A 17414-nucleotide genomic window follows, 5' to 3' on the forward strand; every position below is an offset into this window, starting at 1 on the left:
CACTGAATGGAGACCAGTGGAGGGATTGGCAGAGAGGGGTGGAGGACACTGAATGGAGACCAGTGGAGGGATTGGCAGAATGGGGTGGAGGACACTGAATGGAGACCAGTGGAGGGATTGGCAGAGAGGGGTGGAGGAGACTGAATGGAGACCATTGGAGGGATTGGCAGAGAGGGGTGGAGGACACTGAATGGAGACCAGTGGAGGGATTGGTAGAGAGGGGTGGAGGACACTGAATGGAGGCCAGTGGAGGGATTGGTAGAGAGGGGTGGAGGACACTGAATGGAGACCAGTGGAGGGATTGGCAGAGAGGGGTGGAGGAGACTGAATGGAGGCCATTGGAGGGATTGGTAGAGGGGGTGGAGGACACTGAATGGAGACCATTGGAGGGATTGGCAGAGAGGGGTGGAGGACACTGAATGGAGGTCATTGGAGGGATTGGTAGAGAGGGGTTGAGGACACTGAATGGAGACCGGTGGAGAGATTGGTAGAGAGGGGTGGAGGACACTGAATGGAGGCCAGTGGAGGGATTGGCAGATAGGGGTGGAGGACACTGAATGGAGGCCATTGGAGGGATTGGCAGAGAGGGGTGGAGGACACTGAATGGAGCTCAAAGGAGGGATTGGTAGAGAGCGGTGGAGGACACTGAATGGAGGCCAGTGGAGGGATTGGCAGAGAGGGGTGGAGGACACTGAATGGAGACCAGTGGAGGGATTGGCAGAGAAGGGTGGAGGACACTGAATGGAGACCATTGGAGGGATTGGCAGAGAGGGGTGGAGGACACTGAATGGAGGTCATTGGAGGGATTGGTAGAGAGGGGTTGAGGACACTGAATGGAGACCGGTGGAGAGATTGGTAGAGAGGGGTGGAGGACACTGAATGGAGGCCAGTGGAGGGATTGGCAGATAGGGGTGGAGGACACTGAATGGAGGCCATTGGAGGGATTGGCAGAGAGGGGTGGAGGACACTGAATGGAGGTCAAAGGAGGGATTGGTAGAGAGCGGTGGAGGACACTGAATGGAGGCCAGTGGAGGGATTGGCAGAGAGGGGTGGAGGACACTGAATGGAAACCATTGGAGGGATTGGTAGAGAGGGGTTGAGGACACTGAATGGAGACCGGTGGAGGGATTGGTAGAGAGGGGGAGGAGGACACTGAATGGAGACCAGTGGAGGGATTGGCAGAGAGGGGTGGAGGACACTGAATGGAGGCCATTGGAGGGATTGGTAGAGGGGGGTGGAGGACACTGAATGGAGACCAGTGGAGGGATTGGCAGAGAGGGGTGGAGGACACTGAATGGAGGCCATTGGAGGGATTGGTAGAGAGGGGTTGAGGACACTGAATGGAGACCGGTGGAGGGATTGGTAGAGAGGAGTGGAGGACACTGAATGGAGGCCAGTGAAGGGATTGGCAGAGAGGGGTGGAGGACACTGAATGGAGGCCATTGGAGGGATTGGTAGAGGGGGGTGGAGGACACTGAATGGAGACCAGTGGAGGGATTGGCAGAGAGGGGTGGAGGACACTGAATGGAGGCCATTGGAGGGATTGGTAGAGAGGGGTGGAGGACACTGAATGGAGACCATTGGAGGGATTGGTAGAGAGGGGTGGAGGACACTGAATGGAGGCCAGTGGAGGGATTGGCAGAGAGGGGTGGAGGACACTGAATGGAGGCCATTGGAGGGATTGGTAGAGAGGGGTGGAGCGCACTGAATGGAGACCAGTGGAGGGATTGGTAGAGAGGGGTGGAGGACACTGAATGGAGGCCAGTGGAGGGATTGGTAGAGAGGGGTGGAGGACACTGAATGGAGGCCAGTGGAGGGATTGGTAGAGAGGGGTGGAGGACACTGAATGGAGGCCAGTGGAGGGACTGGTAGAGAGGGGTGGAGGACACTGAATGGAGGCCAGTGGAGGGATTGGTAGAGAGGGGTGGAGGACACTGAATGGAGGCCAGTGGAGGGATTGGCAGAGAGGGGTGGAGGACACTGAATAGAGGTCAGAGGAGGGATTGGTAGAGAGGGGTGGAGGACACTGAATGGAGGCCAGTGGAGGGATTGGCAGAGAGGGGTGGAGGACACTGAATGGAGGTCAGAGGAGGGATTGGTAGAGAGGGGTGGAGGACACTGAATGGAGACCAGTGGAGGGATTGGTAGAGAGGGGTGGAGGACACTGAATGGAGGCCAGTGGAGGGATTGGCAGAGAGGGGTGGAGGACACTGAATGGAGGTCAGTGGAGGGATTGGCAGAGAGGGGTGGAGGACACTGAATGGAGACCAGTGGAGGGATTGGTAGAGAGGGGTGGAGGACACTGAATGGAAGCCAGTGGAGGGATTGGCAGAGAGGGGTGGGGGACACTGAATGGAGACCAGTGGAGGGATTGGTAGAGAGGGGTGGAGGACACTGAATGGAGACCGGTGGAGGGATTGGTAGAGCGGGGTGGAGGACACTGCATGGAGACCGGTGGAGGGACTGGTAGAGAGGGGTGGAGGACACTGCATGGAGACCGGTGGAGGGACTGGTAGAGAGGGGTAGCAGACACGGTTGGTAAGGTGGATGAGTCTAGGGGCAGGATTCATGATGGACTGAAGGGAGGAGGAGCCTACATAAAGGTAAGCCAATGGCTGGCTCTTTAATATATCATGTGACAATAAACAATTGCACCAGCCACCACTCGAAGGCCCGCCCTTTTCTGGCACTCTTTTTGCTAACATGCAACAATAAGTTATTTTTGCTACAAAATTACTTAGAACCCGCCAACATTATTATTATTTTTTTTTTTAAAGCAGAGGCCCTAGAGAATAAAATCGGAGGGTTTTGCAAATTTGTCATGTCACACGGTATTTGCGCAGCGTTTTTTTTTTTAAGCACAGTTTTTGGTAAAAAAAAAGAAACATTTAAACATTTTTTTTATTTAATCATCATTTTTTACATTTTTTTACACTGTTAGTTTAATTTTGTTTTGTTTTTTATCACTTTTATTGCTGTCACAAGGAATGGAAACATCCTTTCTGACATCAATAGACATGTGACAGGTCCTCTTTATGGAGAGATCTGCGATCTGTAAGACCCCCAAATCCCTCCTCTGCCCCTGAAAGCATTCAAAACACCAAGATCTGTGTTTTAGAAGGCAGCGGGAGGATGGTGGGGGGGGGGGGGGGTTTGTCCCCTCCCGCTGCTTGTAATGGCAATCCAGCAGCTAGTTGGCCACTTTGATTGCTATTACAAGAGAGCCGGCTCTTAATAAACGGTAGCGGGGTGATGCCTGCTGGTGCATATCATCCCAGTATAACCACTTGAAGTCAAATCACGTACCAAGTACCTTTCCAACTTTCTGAGGTGAGAACAAGGGACACCTATCGGCAAACATATGTAGGCATAGGACACGCCCACCCTGCCCCGCCCCCTTAAAGGAGAATTACACCAAAAAAAATAAATTAGTTAACCACTTCAGCCCCGGACCATTTTGCTGGCCAAAGACAAGAGCACTTTTTGCGATTTGGCGCTGCGTCGCTTTAACTGACGATTGCGCGGTCGTGCGGCGTGGCTTCCAAACAAAATTTACGTCCTTTTTTTCCCCCCACAAATAGAGATTTCTTTTGGTGGTATTTGATCACCCCTGCGTTTTTTTTTTTGCGCTATAAACAATAATAGAGCGACAATTTTGAAAAAAAAAACGCATTATTTATTACTTTTTGCTATAATAAATATCCCCAAAAAATATATAAAAAAAGATTTTTTTCCCCTCAGTTTAGGCCGATACATATTCTTCTACATATTTTTGGTTAAAAAAAAAAAAAAAATAACGCAATTAGCGATTATTGATTGGTCTGAGCAAAAGTTATATCGTCTACAAAATAAGGGATAGATTTACGGCATTTTTATTATTATTTTTTTTTTTACTAGTGATGGTGGTGATCAGCAAATTTTTTATGGGGACTGCGATATTGCGGCGGACAAATTGGGCACTTTTGACAAATTTCTGACAACTATAGAGGCGATCAGAGCTTTAAAAATGCACTGACTACTGTATAAATGTCACTGGCAGGGAAGGAGTTAACACTAGGGGGCGATCAAGGGGTTAAATGTGTTCCCTCACTGTGTTCTAACTGTGGGGGGAGGGAACTGACTACGGGAGGAGAGATATCGGTGTTCCTACTTAGTAGGAACACACAATCTGTCTCCTTTCTGGTCTACAAAATAGGGGTTAGTTTTATGGCATTTTTATTAATCATATTTTTTTTTTTTTTACTAGTAATGACGGCGATCAGCGATTTTTTATCATGACTGCGACATTACGGCGGACACATCGGACACTTTTGACACATTTTTGGGACCATTGGCATTAATACAGCGATCAGTGCTAAAAAAAAACTGCATCGATTACTATAAAAATGACACTGGAAGTGAAGGGGTTATCCACTAGGGGGCGGGGGAGGGGTTAAGTGTGTCCTAGGGAGTGATTCTAACTGTTGGGGAGGAGGGGCTACGAATGACACTTCACTGATCTCTGCTCCCGCTCACAGGGAGCGCTGATCAGTGTCCTGTCACTAGGCAGAATGGAGAGATGCTTGTTTATGTCGGCGTCTCCCCATTCTTCAGCTCCGTGAGATGATCGCGGGTATCCCCGTGGCGATCGAGTCCGCAGGACCCATGACCCAACTCACGGGGGGTCCTGGCCGGCACGCACGTGATGGCATGGCGGCAAATTTAAGGGGACGTACCCGTACGCCCATTTGCCCAGCCGTAGCCATTCTGCCGACGTACATCGACGTGCGCCAGGTAGGAACCGGTTAACAACCAATAATTGCCCGCTTGCGATCCTACTCACGGAGCTCCCGGCAGGGTCGCGGGCGCCGCTCCCGGCGTGCACGTGACCACACGGTGGCAAATTCAAAGGGACGTACCTGCTTGCCCAGCCGTAGCCATTCTGCCGACGTACATCGACGTGCGCCAGTCGGGAACCGGTTAACAACCAATAATTGCCCCCTGGCGTTCCTACTCACGGAGCTCCCGGCAGGGTCGCGTGCGCCGCTGCCGGCGCACACGTGACCACATGGTGGCAAATTCAAAGGGACGTACCTGCATGCCCATTTGCCCAGCCGTAGCCATTCTGCCGACAAACATCGGCATGCGCCAGTTGGGAACCGGTTAACAACCAATAATTGCCCGCTTGCGTTCCTACTCTCGGAGCTCCCGGCAGCGCTGCGCATGTGACCACGCGGCGGAAAATTCAATGGGGACGTACCTGCATGCCCATTTGCCCAGCCGTGCCATTCTGCCGAGGTATATGTAAATGCGGCGGTCGGCAAGTGGTTCAAGGGGGTTGTAAACCCTCATTTTTTTTAAAATAACAAACATATCGTACTTACCTCCACTGTGAAGTTCCTTTTGTACACAGCGGCTCCTCCCCGCATCAGGAAACCCTCCTAGGAGAACCTACCTTGCGGGCGCGCTCCCAAGTCCAGCATTTGCTTCCATAGACACAGAATACAGGACTAGGGGCCCCCTGCCCCCCCCCCCCCCCTGCGTCCGCGTCATTGGATTCGGGAGCCAATGGCTATCCAATCAAGAGCTGAGACAACGGGCAGAGAGGGTAAGCGCGTCTCCGGCGTGGGCATTACGAGGCTCAGGTGAGTAAAACTGGGGAGGGGGGAGGGGCTGGTCGGTGACGGAAGTCGAACGACGGGAGTTATCTGGCTGGGAATCTGTCGATCGAGCGAGTCGTTTAATGTATGGAGGTGAGCGGAGCCGTCCGTCTGGAGGAGGAGCAGCACCTGTGCATGAAGAGTGAAAACCCCCGGGGGGGGGGGGGTCGTATTCATCGTGTTTTTTACGATTTTTACTGAACTGTTGTGAAAAATTTCTTGGGGGGGGGTCCTTTGGAAGAAGTGGACACATTCACATTGGGAAAATAAAATGTGGGGGTTTGTTTTATTGGTAAATATCTCATGTTTTGGGGCTCCAGTTATATTTCTAGCAAAAAAAAAAAAAAAAAAATGCTGATTTTATGGAAGTAAAAAACAAAACAAAAACATAATAAAATAAAAACGTTTCCCGGGAGGTAAGCGGTTAAGCAGCATTTCCCATTAATGTTCAGGAAGGAAGTCTTGTATAAAAGATTCATCGGGCTTTATATCTGACAGTCAGCCTGAAATATTGGAAGACGGAGAGAAGATTCCATCGGTTGCAGACCGGTAGAGGTAAGACCCGATAATAATGTCATACCGGGGGGAGGGGATCTTCATTCTGGGGGGCAAACACAACCAACTGGTGTTTTTAAGGTGAGGGACCCGGTATGGACTTATACAAGTCTACCACATAAACTGTGCCATGGTTGTGATTTTATAAACTTTTATAAAATAAAATAAATACAATGTATCTAAATGTAATAGAATGTACCTACCTTCTCTCTCTCTTCCTTTGCATCATCACTCAAATGCTTTTTCAGATCTCCTGTTCTGGGGGGGGGGGAGGGGGGGCTACGTTCCTTCTCCATGCCCACCTTGTGTATGTGAATGTAGCGCACTTCTGAAAAAGCCGCGTTTCCCTTAGGGCACACACAGCCAGGCACAAATGATCTGTCTAGGGGTATCCTTTTGTGTTTTTATTGCTGAGAATAGCTTAGATAGGTATGCATAGCTTCCGACTGTCCCTGTTTGGAGGGACTGTCCCGGATTTGGAGGCACTGTCCCGGATTTGGAGGGACTGTCCCGGATTTGGTGGGACTGTCCCGGATTTGGAGGGACTGTCCCGGATTTGGAGGCACTGTCCCAGATTTGGAGGCACTGTCCCGGATTTGGAGGGACTGTCTTGGATTTGCAGACATTGTCCTGGATTTGGAGGCACTGTCCTGGATTTGGAGGCACTGTCACTGATTTGGAGGCACTGTCCTGAATTTGGAGGCACTGTCACTGATTTGGAGGGTCTGTCCCTGATTTGGAGAGACTGTCCCTGATTTGGAGAGACTGTCCCGGATTTGGAGGGACTGTCCCGGATTTGGAGGGACTGTCCCGGATTTGGAGGCACTGTCCCGGATTTGGAGGCACTGTCCCGGATTTGGAGGGACTGTCTTGGATTTGCAGACATTGTCCTGGATTTGGAGGCACTGTCCTGGATTTGGAGGCACTGTCACTGATTTGGAGGCACTGTCCTGAATTTGGAGGCACTGTCACTGATTTGGAGGGTCTGTCCCTGATTTGGAGAGACTGTCCCGGATTTGGAGGGACTGTCCCGGATTTGGAGGGACTGTCCCGGATTTGGAGGGACTGTCTTGGATTTGCAGACATTGTCCTGGATTTGGAGGCACTGTCCTGGATTTGGAGGCACTGTCACTGATTTGGAGGGTCTGACCCTGATTTGGAGAGACTGTCCCTGATTTGGAACAAAGTCCCTCTGTCCCTCTTTGCTCCTCATTTGTCCCTAATTTTGGTCTGTTCTATATAGTTGTATAAAAAGTGCACTGTTAAAAAGAAGGCAAAAAAGTTCCAAGAGACTGTCTGGGTTTTGGAGAGACTGTCCCTGATTTGGAGAGACTGTCCCGGATTTGGAGAGACTGTCCCGGATTTGGAGAGACTGTCCCGAATTTGGAGAGACTGTCCCGGATTTGGAGAGACTGTCCCGGATTTGGAGAGACTGTCCCGGATTTGGAGAGACTGTCCTTGATTTGGAGAGACTGTCTTTGATTTGGAGAGACTGTCTTTGATTTGGAGAGACTGTCCCGGATTTGGAGGGACTGTCCCTGATTTGGAGGGACTGTCCCTGATTTGGAACAAAGTCCCTCTGTCCCTCTTTGCTCCTCATTTGTCCCTCATTTTGGTCTGATCTATATAGTTATATATAAAATGCACTGTTAAAAAGAAGGCAAAAACTTTCCAAGAGATTGTCCCTGATTTTGAGGCACTGTCTCTGATTTGAAGGGACTTTCCTTGATTTGGAGAGACTCCCGGATTTGGAGCAATGTCCCTCTGTCCCTCTTTGCTCATCATTTGTCCCAAATTTTGGTCTGTTCTATATAGTTCTAACAGTGCACTGTTAAAAAGAAGGCAAAAAAGTTCCAAGAGACTGTCCCTGATTTGGAACAAAGTCCCCCTGTCCCTGTTTGCTCCTGATTTGTCCCTCATTTTGGTCTGATCTATATAGTTGTATATAAAATGCACTGTTAAAAAGAAGGAAAAAACGTTCCAAGAGATTGTCCTGGATTTTGAGGCACTGTCCCTGATTTGGAGGGACTGTCCCGGTTTTAGAGGGACTGTCCCGGATTTGGAGGGACTGTCCCGGATTTGGAGGGACTGTCCCGGATTTAGAGGGACTGTCCTGGATTTGAAGGGACTATCCTTGATTGCTTTGCGCAAAATACCATGGGATATTTATTATAGCAAAAAGTAAAAAGGAGTTTTTTTTTTCAAAATTGTCGCTTTTTTTGTTTATAGCGCAAAAAATAAAAACCACAGAGGTGATCAAATACCACCAAAAGAAACCTCTATTTGTGGGAAAAAAAATTATCAAAATTTCATATGGGTACAGCGTTGTGTGACAGCACAATTGTCATTCAAATTGTAACAGCGCTAAAAGCTGAAAAGTGGTCTGGGCAGGAAGGGGGTCAAAATAACCTGTACTGAAGTGGTTAATAAAAATAATAATAATAATATTATTATTATTAAATATATAGCATAATACATATTGGCCTAAATTTGTGAAGAAATTAGATTTTTTTCAATTTTTTTATTGGGTATTTATTATTATTATTAATTATTGTTATTATTATTCATTATTATTATTATTATTTATTAATTAATATGAATAATAATAAAAATGATTATTAAATATATAGCAGAATACATATTAGCCTAAATTTAGGAAGACTTTTTTTATTTGATATTTTATTATTATTATTATTATTATTATTATTAATAATAATAATAATTAAGATGAATTATAATAAATATTATTATTAAATATATAGCAGAATACATATTGGCCTAAATTTGTGAAGAAATTAAATTTTTTGCATTTTTTTTATTGGGTATGCATTATTATTAATGTTATTATTATTCTTTTGTATTACTAGTTTATTAATTATAAATATTATTATTAAATATATAGCAGAATACATATTGGCCTACATTTGTGAAGAAATTCGATTTTTTTTACATTTTTTTTATTGGGTATTTATTATTATTAATTATTGTTATTATTAGTTTATTAATTATAAATATTATTATTAAATATATAGCAGAACACATATTGGCCTAAATTTGTGAAGAAATTCGATTTTTTGCATTTTTTTTATTGGGTATTTATTATTATTATTCATTATTATTTATTTGTATTATTAGTTTACTAATTATAAATATTATTATTATTAAATATATAGCAGAATACATATTGGCCTACATTTGTGAAGAAATTCGATTTTTTTACATTTTTTTATTGGGTATTTATTATTATTAATTATTGTTATTATTAGTTTATTAATTATAAATATTATTATTAAATATATAGCAGAATACATATTGGCCTAAATTTGTGAAGAAATTCGATTTTTTTTGCTTTTTTTTTTATTGGGTATTTATTATTATTAATGTTATTATTATTATTTATTTGTATTATTAGTTTATTAATTATAAATATTATTATTAAATATATAGCAGAATACATATTGGCCTAAATTTGTGAAGAAATTCGATTTTTTTTACATTTTTTTATAGGTTATTTATTATTATTAATTATTGTTATTATTATTAGTTTATTAATAATAAATATTATTATTAAATATATAGCAGAATACATATTGGCCTACATTTTTTAAGACATTTTTTTACTTTTTGTTTTTTTATTGAATGTGTTTTATAGCAGAAAATAAAATATATATATATTTTTTTGCAAAATTATCGGTCTTGTTTTTGTTTATAGCACAAAATAATAAAAAAGTGCAGAGGTGATTAAATACCACCAAAAGAAAGCTCTATTTGTTGGGGGGGAGGGACCCCGAGACATGATTCATCCAAGTGCCATGTATAGGATGACTGCCCATGATCTGACGTTCGCGGCGATACCTCACATGTGGGGGACGGTCGCTGTTTTGCGTGAGTGTGGGACCGGCGGGGGGCATTGAGAGCGAGCAAACGAGGACGGGGGGCACTTTATTTATTATTATTATTTATTTTTTTACACTGTTGCTTGAATTTGAATTTTTATCACTATTATTGCTGTCACATGGAATAGAAACATCCTTTGTGACCGCAACTCTTTATGGGGGGATCGATAAGACCCCCAAATTCCTCCTTTGTACCTACACTATATAGAATTACTACATGGGAGGAGCCTGTGATACATATGTACGTGGGAGGAGCCTGTGATACTTCTGTACGTGGGAGGAGCCTGTGATACTTCTGTACGTGGGAGGAGCCTGTGATACTTCTGTATGTGGGAGGAGCCTGTGATACTTATGTACATGGGAGGAGTCTGTGATATGGGAGGAGCCTGTGATATTTATGTACGTGGGAGGAGTCTTTGATACTTATGTACATGGGAGGAGCCTGTGATATTTATGTACGTGGGAGGAGCCTGTGATACTTATGTACATGGGAGGAGTCTGTGATACTTATGTACATGGGAGGAGTCTGTGATACTTATGTACATGGGAGGAGTCTGTGATACTTATGTACGTGGGAGGAGCCTGTGATACTTCTGTACACGGGAGGAGCCTGTGATACTTCTGTACACGGGAGGAGCCTGTGATACTTCTGTATGTGGGAGGAGCCTGTGATACTTCTGTACATGGGAGGAGCCTGTGATACTTATGTACGTGGGAGGAGCCTGTGATACTTATGTACATGGGAGGAGTCTGTGATACTTATGTACATGGGAGGAGTCTGTGATACTTATTTACATGGGAGGAGCCTGTGATACTTATTTACATGGGAGGAGCCTGTGATACTTATGTACGTGGGAGGAGCCTGTGATACTTATGTACGTGGGAGGAGTCTGTGATACTTATGTACGTGGGAGGAGTCTGAGATACTTATGTACGTGGGAGAAGCCTGTGATACTTATGTACGTGGGAGGAGCCTGTGATACTTATGTACGTGGGAGGAGCCTGTGTTACTTCTGTACGTGGGAGGAGCCTGTGATACTTCTGTATGTGGGAGGAGCCTGTGATACTTCTGTATGTGGGAGGAGTCTGTGATATGGGAGAAGCCTGTGATATTTATGTACGTGGGAGGAGTCTTTGATACTTATGTACATGGGAGGAGCCTGTGATACTTATGTACGTGGGGAGGAGACTGTGATACTTATGTATGTGGGGAGGAGCCTGTGATACTTATGTACATGGGAGGAGCCTGTGATACTTATGTACATGGGAGGAGCCTGTGATACTTGTGTACATGGGAGGAGCCTGTGATACTTATGTACATGGGAGGAGCCTGTGATACTTGTGTACATGGGAGGAGCCTGTGATACTTGTGTACGTGGGAGGAGCCTGTGATACTTGTGTACATGGGAGGAGCCTGTGATACTTGTGTACATGGGAGGAGCCTGTGATACTTATGTACATGGGAGGAGCCTGTGATACTTGTGTACATGGGAGGAGCCTGTGATACTTGTGTACGTGGGAGGAGCCTGTGATACTTGTGTACATGGGAGGAGCCTGTGATACTTATGTATGTGGGAGGAGCCTGTGATACTTTGGACATTTGTCACTTACAGTATTGTTGTCACAGTCACTATTTTCTGTGCACTTCATATTTGATTGTTTTCTCACTTTAGACTGAATGCTTTATTTAAGGTTTTTCAATTGTTTGCACGTCCATATTTATATTTATTAGAGTGTCTGTAAACCTCAGACATGAAATCTGAACAAAGCCTACCCCTCTATAGTGTGTACTTGTATCAGTCCAGAGCACCGAGTGTCATTTCTGCCTGCTGCCTCCGCCTGCTACCTACATGAGTCACTTCTGACAAGTTTTCCTGACACCACGAGATAAATGGTGACAGGAGAAGGAGCTCCAGCACACAGCCTGTGATTGACAGCCTCAGCTCTAAAAGTAAAAAAAAAAAGGTGTTGCGCTGGCAAACAAGTAAATAAAATAAATAAATAAATGAATATATCGATTTCTTACAAAGTGCATAACAATAACGTGCATAAATAATTGAAAACCCCAAGTGCATTCATAAATAATTAAAAAAAAAAATTCTAAAGTTCTTAATCAAAACACCAACAGAAATAGAGAGCACCGGAGAAAAGTCCTCTACGTGAAAAAAGTTCATTCACATGCAGAAGGATGCAGCCTGGGGTGATGAACGCCAAGCCCCTCCTCTATGACACCTCTGTGTGCGCCAAACCGCCTGTGACACCAGCGCTGCATACCACAAGGTTAGACCTCAAATATCAGGCGGTCTAGCAGCGCTTATAAAGAGGCTGGATGGATGGATGGAAGGACGAGTGATCAGCAATGGCAGCTGGTGAAGCTGTAGGATGCCTAGGACGCCCTTCCTTTTTGACCCCTCCCCCTTGGTGAAAATGGGCGTGGTGTGGTTAATGTCTGAGATGAACAAGGGATGGAAGGAGAGGGAGAGAGGGATGGAGGGACAGCAGGCCCAGATCCTACACAACAATAGAAATATGTGTATTCTAGAAACGTTAACAATCAGCAGATAGAGATATTCCAAATACCTGGTGTTAGCACTTCAATCATCCCGGCACCATGGTTGTTATGGTGTCAGGATGATTGAAGAGCATTATTTCTATTATTACATTGTAATATAAAATGAAATCATTCAACTCACCATAATGCAGAATCAGTGGGAGCCCTGAGCGTGTCACTAGCCACGTCGCCTGCCACCAGATGCCATCAGGTGTCCCCAGCGGAGTCCCTCCTTACATGCAGCCTGTGTCACCAGCAGCCTGTGTCACCATCAATTGCAGCAGCATGTGTGTTAGAAGTTTTTGAGTTAATTAATATTTTAAGTGATAAAAGTTTCTGAAAATATATGTAAGTTATATGTACGGTAATAAGTGATGGTTTCTAAAGGTCACAGAACAACAGATAGTATAGGGAGGAGGGGTTTTGCTGAGTAGGTATTTCTATTTTTGAGTTAGTCGGGACAATGGGTGGAGTTATGCTACTTATCTATAGACTGAACCATATTGGGTATATATGCAAATGTGGGAGTTATTAGGATACGCTGACATAACATCATGAAACAGTATAAGAATGGAGTAAGATTATGAGAGGGAGAGAGAGATCGGTGGGAAGAGAAGGAACTCAATGCTTTGAAAATGTAACACCAGAAGAACCTACCACCTTAGAAGCCAAATCCATGCCATATGTTACCAGATGTCAATCTTGTCTTTGCTTATCTTTCTGAACAATAAACCAACTATTGGACGAACGAAGGATTCTTCAATTTCTACTCCTGAAAATACGTAGCAAATGCAGCCTTGGATGAAGACATACATATCTCCGCTACACACCCTTTAGGAGAAGGGATACTGATTCACATATTACACAAAGACTTTGCTATTCATTAAGAAACGCCCCTGTGAGTATAGTAGAATACTAGAGTAATATGTATTTTACTGGGAAGTGTAGAGTATGTAGAGTTTCCACTACATTTACGTTTTTACTACCTACTCCACTTTCTTTCAATGTGTCACCACCAAATTGCAGCAGCATGTGTCACCACCAAATTGCAGCAGCATGTGTCACCACCAAATTGCAGCAGCATGAGTCACCATCAATTGCAGCAGCATGTGCCCCACCAAATTGCAGCAGCATGTGTCACCACCAAATTGCAGCAGCCTGTGTCACCACCATATTGCAGCAGCATGAGTCACCATCAATTGAAGCAGCATGTGTCCCACCAAATTGCAGCAGCATATGTCCCACCAAACTGCAGCAGCATGTGTCACCACCAAATTGCAGCAGCATGTGTCACCATCAATTGCAGCAGCATGTGCCCCACCAAATTGCAGCAGCATGTGTCACCACCAAATTGCAGCAGTACGAGTCACCACCAAATTGCAGCAGCATGTGTCCCACCAAATTGCAGCAGCATGTGTCTGTTATATCCTCTGTGTTGTGAGAGACACAAGACTCTGGTCTGGAACAATGGAAGTTTATTTCCAGTACTCACTGTACACTGCAACATGCATCTCAGGACAGTACATCTTATTAGGCTCTTACATGTGTCCAAGATGGCTACTATACCCCTTGACCCTTGGCATCACTCCTGGGTGGAGCCAGCCTTAAAGTGGCAGTACATGTGAAACCCTTCAGGTATAACACCTTCCATCCATCCCTAAAAAAACAAAAACAAAAAAACAAACAAAAAAAAACGAGAAAAGGCACAAAACATTAACTAATAACTGTCCAATAACAGTCCTCCAAACACAGGAGATGCACAGGACTTTTCCTGCATCCAGATGTGAGAGGAAGATTCCAGGGACAGTTGCGGGGATACAATGTCATTGGATCACTTTCGGCGGCCCCGTCGAAAGTCTCGTAACCGGTCTTGAAGCTGAAACCGGTCAGGAGGGCGACAGTGTCGTTGAGGGCGGGCACCCATCGACTCGGGATCGGAGGAAACAGGGTCGACTGGAATGGGCACTGGCGGTGCCAAGAAGGGATCCCCCAGCTCAGTGGGTGAACCAACCTCCGGACCAGGGCTGGAGGGCTCTGTTGGAGCTGAGTTCAAAAGATCAGAGTCCCCCCAATCATCAGTTCCCATGCATCCTGATCCGCTGGGAGCAGTTCCTTGCAACACTGGTGGTTCAGCCGGCGTCAGGGATTCATGCAGTTGAAAACGAGGGCGCAGTTGGTCCGCATGCCTTCTGCAAATAGAACCATCTTCCAGGCAGACCCTATACATCTTGGGTCCCAAAGTCTCTGCAATGACAGCAGGAAGCCAACGGGTGTTGGAAGCCCCATAAGATCGGGCCCATACCTTTTGTTGGGCTGTGAATCGGGGGAATCTCATGGTGTTTGACCATCTTGTCTTGGGACTGCAGTACATGTTCCTGGACTGTTTGTGGGCGGAGCATGTCCAAAACAGTCCATGGCTGCCGACCCCGAAGGAGTTCTGCTGGAGTTTTCCCGGTGGTTGCATGTGGTGTGTTTCTGTAAGCAGAAAGGAAGGAGTCCAGCTGCTGGGGTGACAGTGACTGCTGTTTACTTGTAGCCACTGTAGCTTTGAAATAGCGATTAAAAGTCTGCACAAACCGCTCTGCTTGACCATTTGTAGCTGGGTGGTAAGGTGCGGTCAACTTGTGTTTGATGTTGTGGGCAGTCAAGAAACGCTGAAACTCCTGACTGGTGAATTGGGCACCATTGTCTGTGACGATTTCTCTGGGGTATCCAAATGTAGCAGCGAGATGTAACAGTATGGAAACTGTTGCCTTAGTTGTTGGCTGAGTAACAGGAATTACCTCAGGCCACTTTGAATGGGCGTCCACTATGATCAAGAAGGTGTGTCCTCTGATCGGACCTGCAAAGTCCAAGTGTAGTCGAAACCAAGGAACCGTGGGCCAAGTCCAGGGCTGGACGCACCCTCGAGGAGGGTCTCTTGCAGTTTGTGCACATCCAGCACAAGCATTCACATATGTTGTGATATCCGAGTCTAAGTTTGGCCACCACACATAGCCTCGGGCCTTTTGTTTCATACGTGTGCCCCCGGGATGACCAGTATGTAGCAAGTCCAGAATGTGTCTCCGGAGGGTCTGTGGAATGATCACTCGGTCTCCCCATAAAACACAGTTACCAGCCACAGTTAATTCCATACGCCTATGGAAATAAGGTTCATAATCCTGTGTGACGGTTGCAGGCCAACCGGACTGTACCCAGGAGAGTATTGTTTTCAGAAAGGTATCCTTGGCTGTATGGGCTGCTATCTCCCCAGAAGACAAGAAGGACAGGCTGGTGTAACGACAACTCTTTACCGGTGGAGAGGAGTCCATTGACCTCCCTGTCAGTCGGGACATTGCGTCCGCATTAGCATTGGAATCATGACCGCGATACTGGATTTTATAACTGTACGCTCCCAAGAACAGGGCATAGCGTTGGAGGCGGGCCGCAGTAGTCTGAGAGATGCCTTTGTCAGGGCTAAAGATCTGAAGGAGTGGTTTATGGTCTGTCAGTATGGTGAATTCCCTACCATACAGGTAAAGATGAAATTTCTTAATTGCCCATATCAGCGCAAGAGCCTCTTTGTCAATGTGAGAGTAATTGCTTTCTGCTTTTGTCAAAGACCTGGAGGCAAATGCCACTGGTTTTTCTGACCCATCAGGTAAGATGTGAGACAGTACAGCCCCCAGACCATAGGGTGAGGCATCACAAGCCAAGGTCAGAGGCTTCTGGAGGTCATAGTGAACAAGCATGCGTGACGCCAACAGCTTCCGCTTAGAGACTTCAAAAGCGCGTTGGCATGCAGCCGACCAGTCCCATCTGGAGTGTTTCTCCAAAAGCTTGTTCAACGGAAACAAGGTGTGTGCCAGATCTGGCAGAAATTTGTGGTAATAGTTCAGCAAGCCAAGGTATGATCGCAGCTGCTGGACATTGGTTGGGGCAGGAGCTTTGACTAAGGCATCAACCTTGGCTTCTGTGGTGTGTATACCGTCTGCATCCACAAGGTGGCCACAAAACTCCAATTTTGGCACCATGAATTGGCATTTTGCTAAGTTCACTTTCAGACCCTGCTCTTGGAGTCTTTCCAACACAAGCTCCACGTTTTGCTTGTGTTCCTGGTCCGTCCGTCCCGTGATGAGCATGTCATCTAACAGGCACTGAGTGAAAGGAATGTCCGCCAAAATCTCATCCATCTTCCGTTGCCAAATGGCTGGGGCAGAGGCTACACCAAACACCATCCGATTGTACTCATACAGTCCCTTGTGGGTGTTGATGGTCAGAAACTTGCGGGAAGAAGGATGGACCTCAAACTGTAAATATGCTTGTTTGAGATCAAGCTTGGTGAACTTTTGACCCCCTGCAAGAGAGGCAAAAATGTCATCTACTCTGGGTAGAGGATACTGGTCTATTTCCAGTTGGGAGTTCAGTGCCATGCGGAAATCGCCACAAATGCGCAAGTCCCCATTCGCTTTCTTCACTGGTACAACAGGTGATGCCCACTCGCTGTGCTCTACCTTTGAGATGACACCTTGTTCCTCCAGCCGACTTAGTTCTGCTTCCACTCCTGCTCGGAGTGCGAAAGGTACTGTGCGAGCTTTGAAGAACTTAGGCTGGGCGTTGGGTTTCAGCTTGAGTCTCACACAGTCATGCTTTATTTTCCCCAACTGGTCATCAAAGATCTTTGGGAACCGCTGCTTCAGGGACACCACCCATCCCTCATTATCTCCTAATGGAATTGTCACAGTGTTACAGGGATTTATGGCGAAGTCTGGCATACCAAAGTGAGCAATCCAG

The 17414-nt window shown here is 45.9% G+C and overlaps 1 protein-coding gene across 2 annotated transcripts in view; it reads left to right on the forward strand.

The window, feature by feature from the left end:
- LOC143973697 (C3a anaphylatoxin chemotactic receptor-like) overlaps window positions 1–17414 on the forward strand; it is a 163805-nt gene that overhangs the window by 101287 nt on the left and 45104 nt on the right. The window contains exon 1 of one of the 2 annotated variants that reach the window (XM_077474546.1): window positions 6095–6194. The exons of the other annotated variant lie outside the window; for it this stretch is intronic. The gene's annotated coding sequence lies outside the window, so the exon portion shown is untranslated. Of the gene's footprint in view, window positions 1–6094; window positions 6195–17414 lie in introns of those variants that run through there. 2 annotated transcript variants of the gene reach the window in all.

The sequence above is a fragment of the Lithobates pipiens genome, unplaced genomic scaffold, assembly GCF_037356315.1.
Source record: "Lithobates pipiens isolate NorthernLeopardFrog02 unplaced genomic scaffold, aLitPip1_a1.2 Scaffold_92, whole genome shotgun sequence".
Taxonomy (NCBI): Eukaryota; Metazoa; Chordata; class Amphibia; order Anura; family Ranidae; genus Lithobates; species Lithobates pipiens.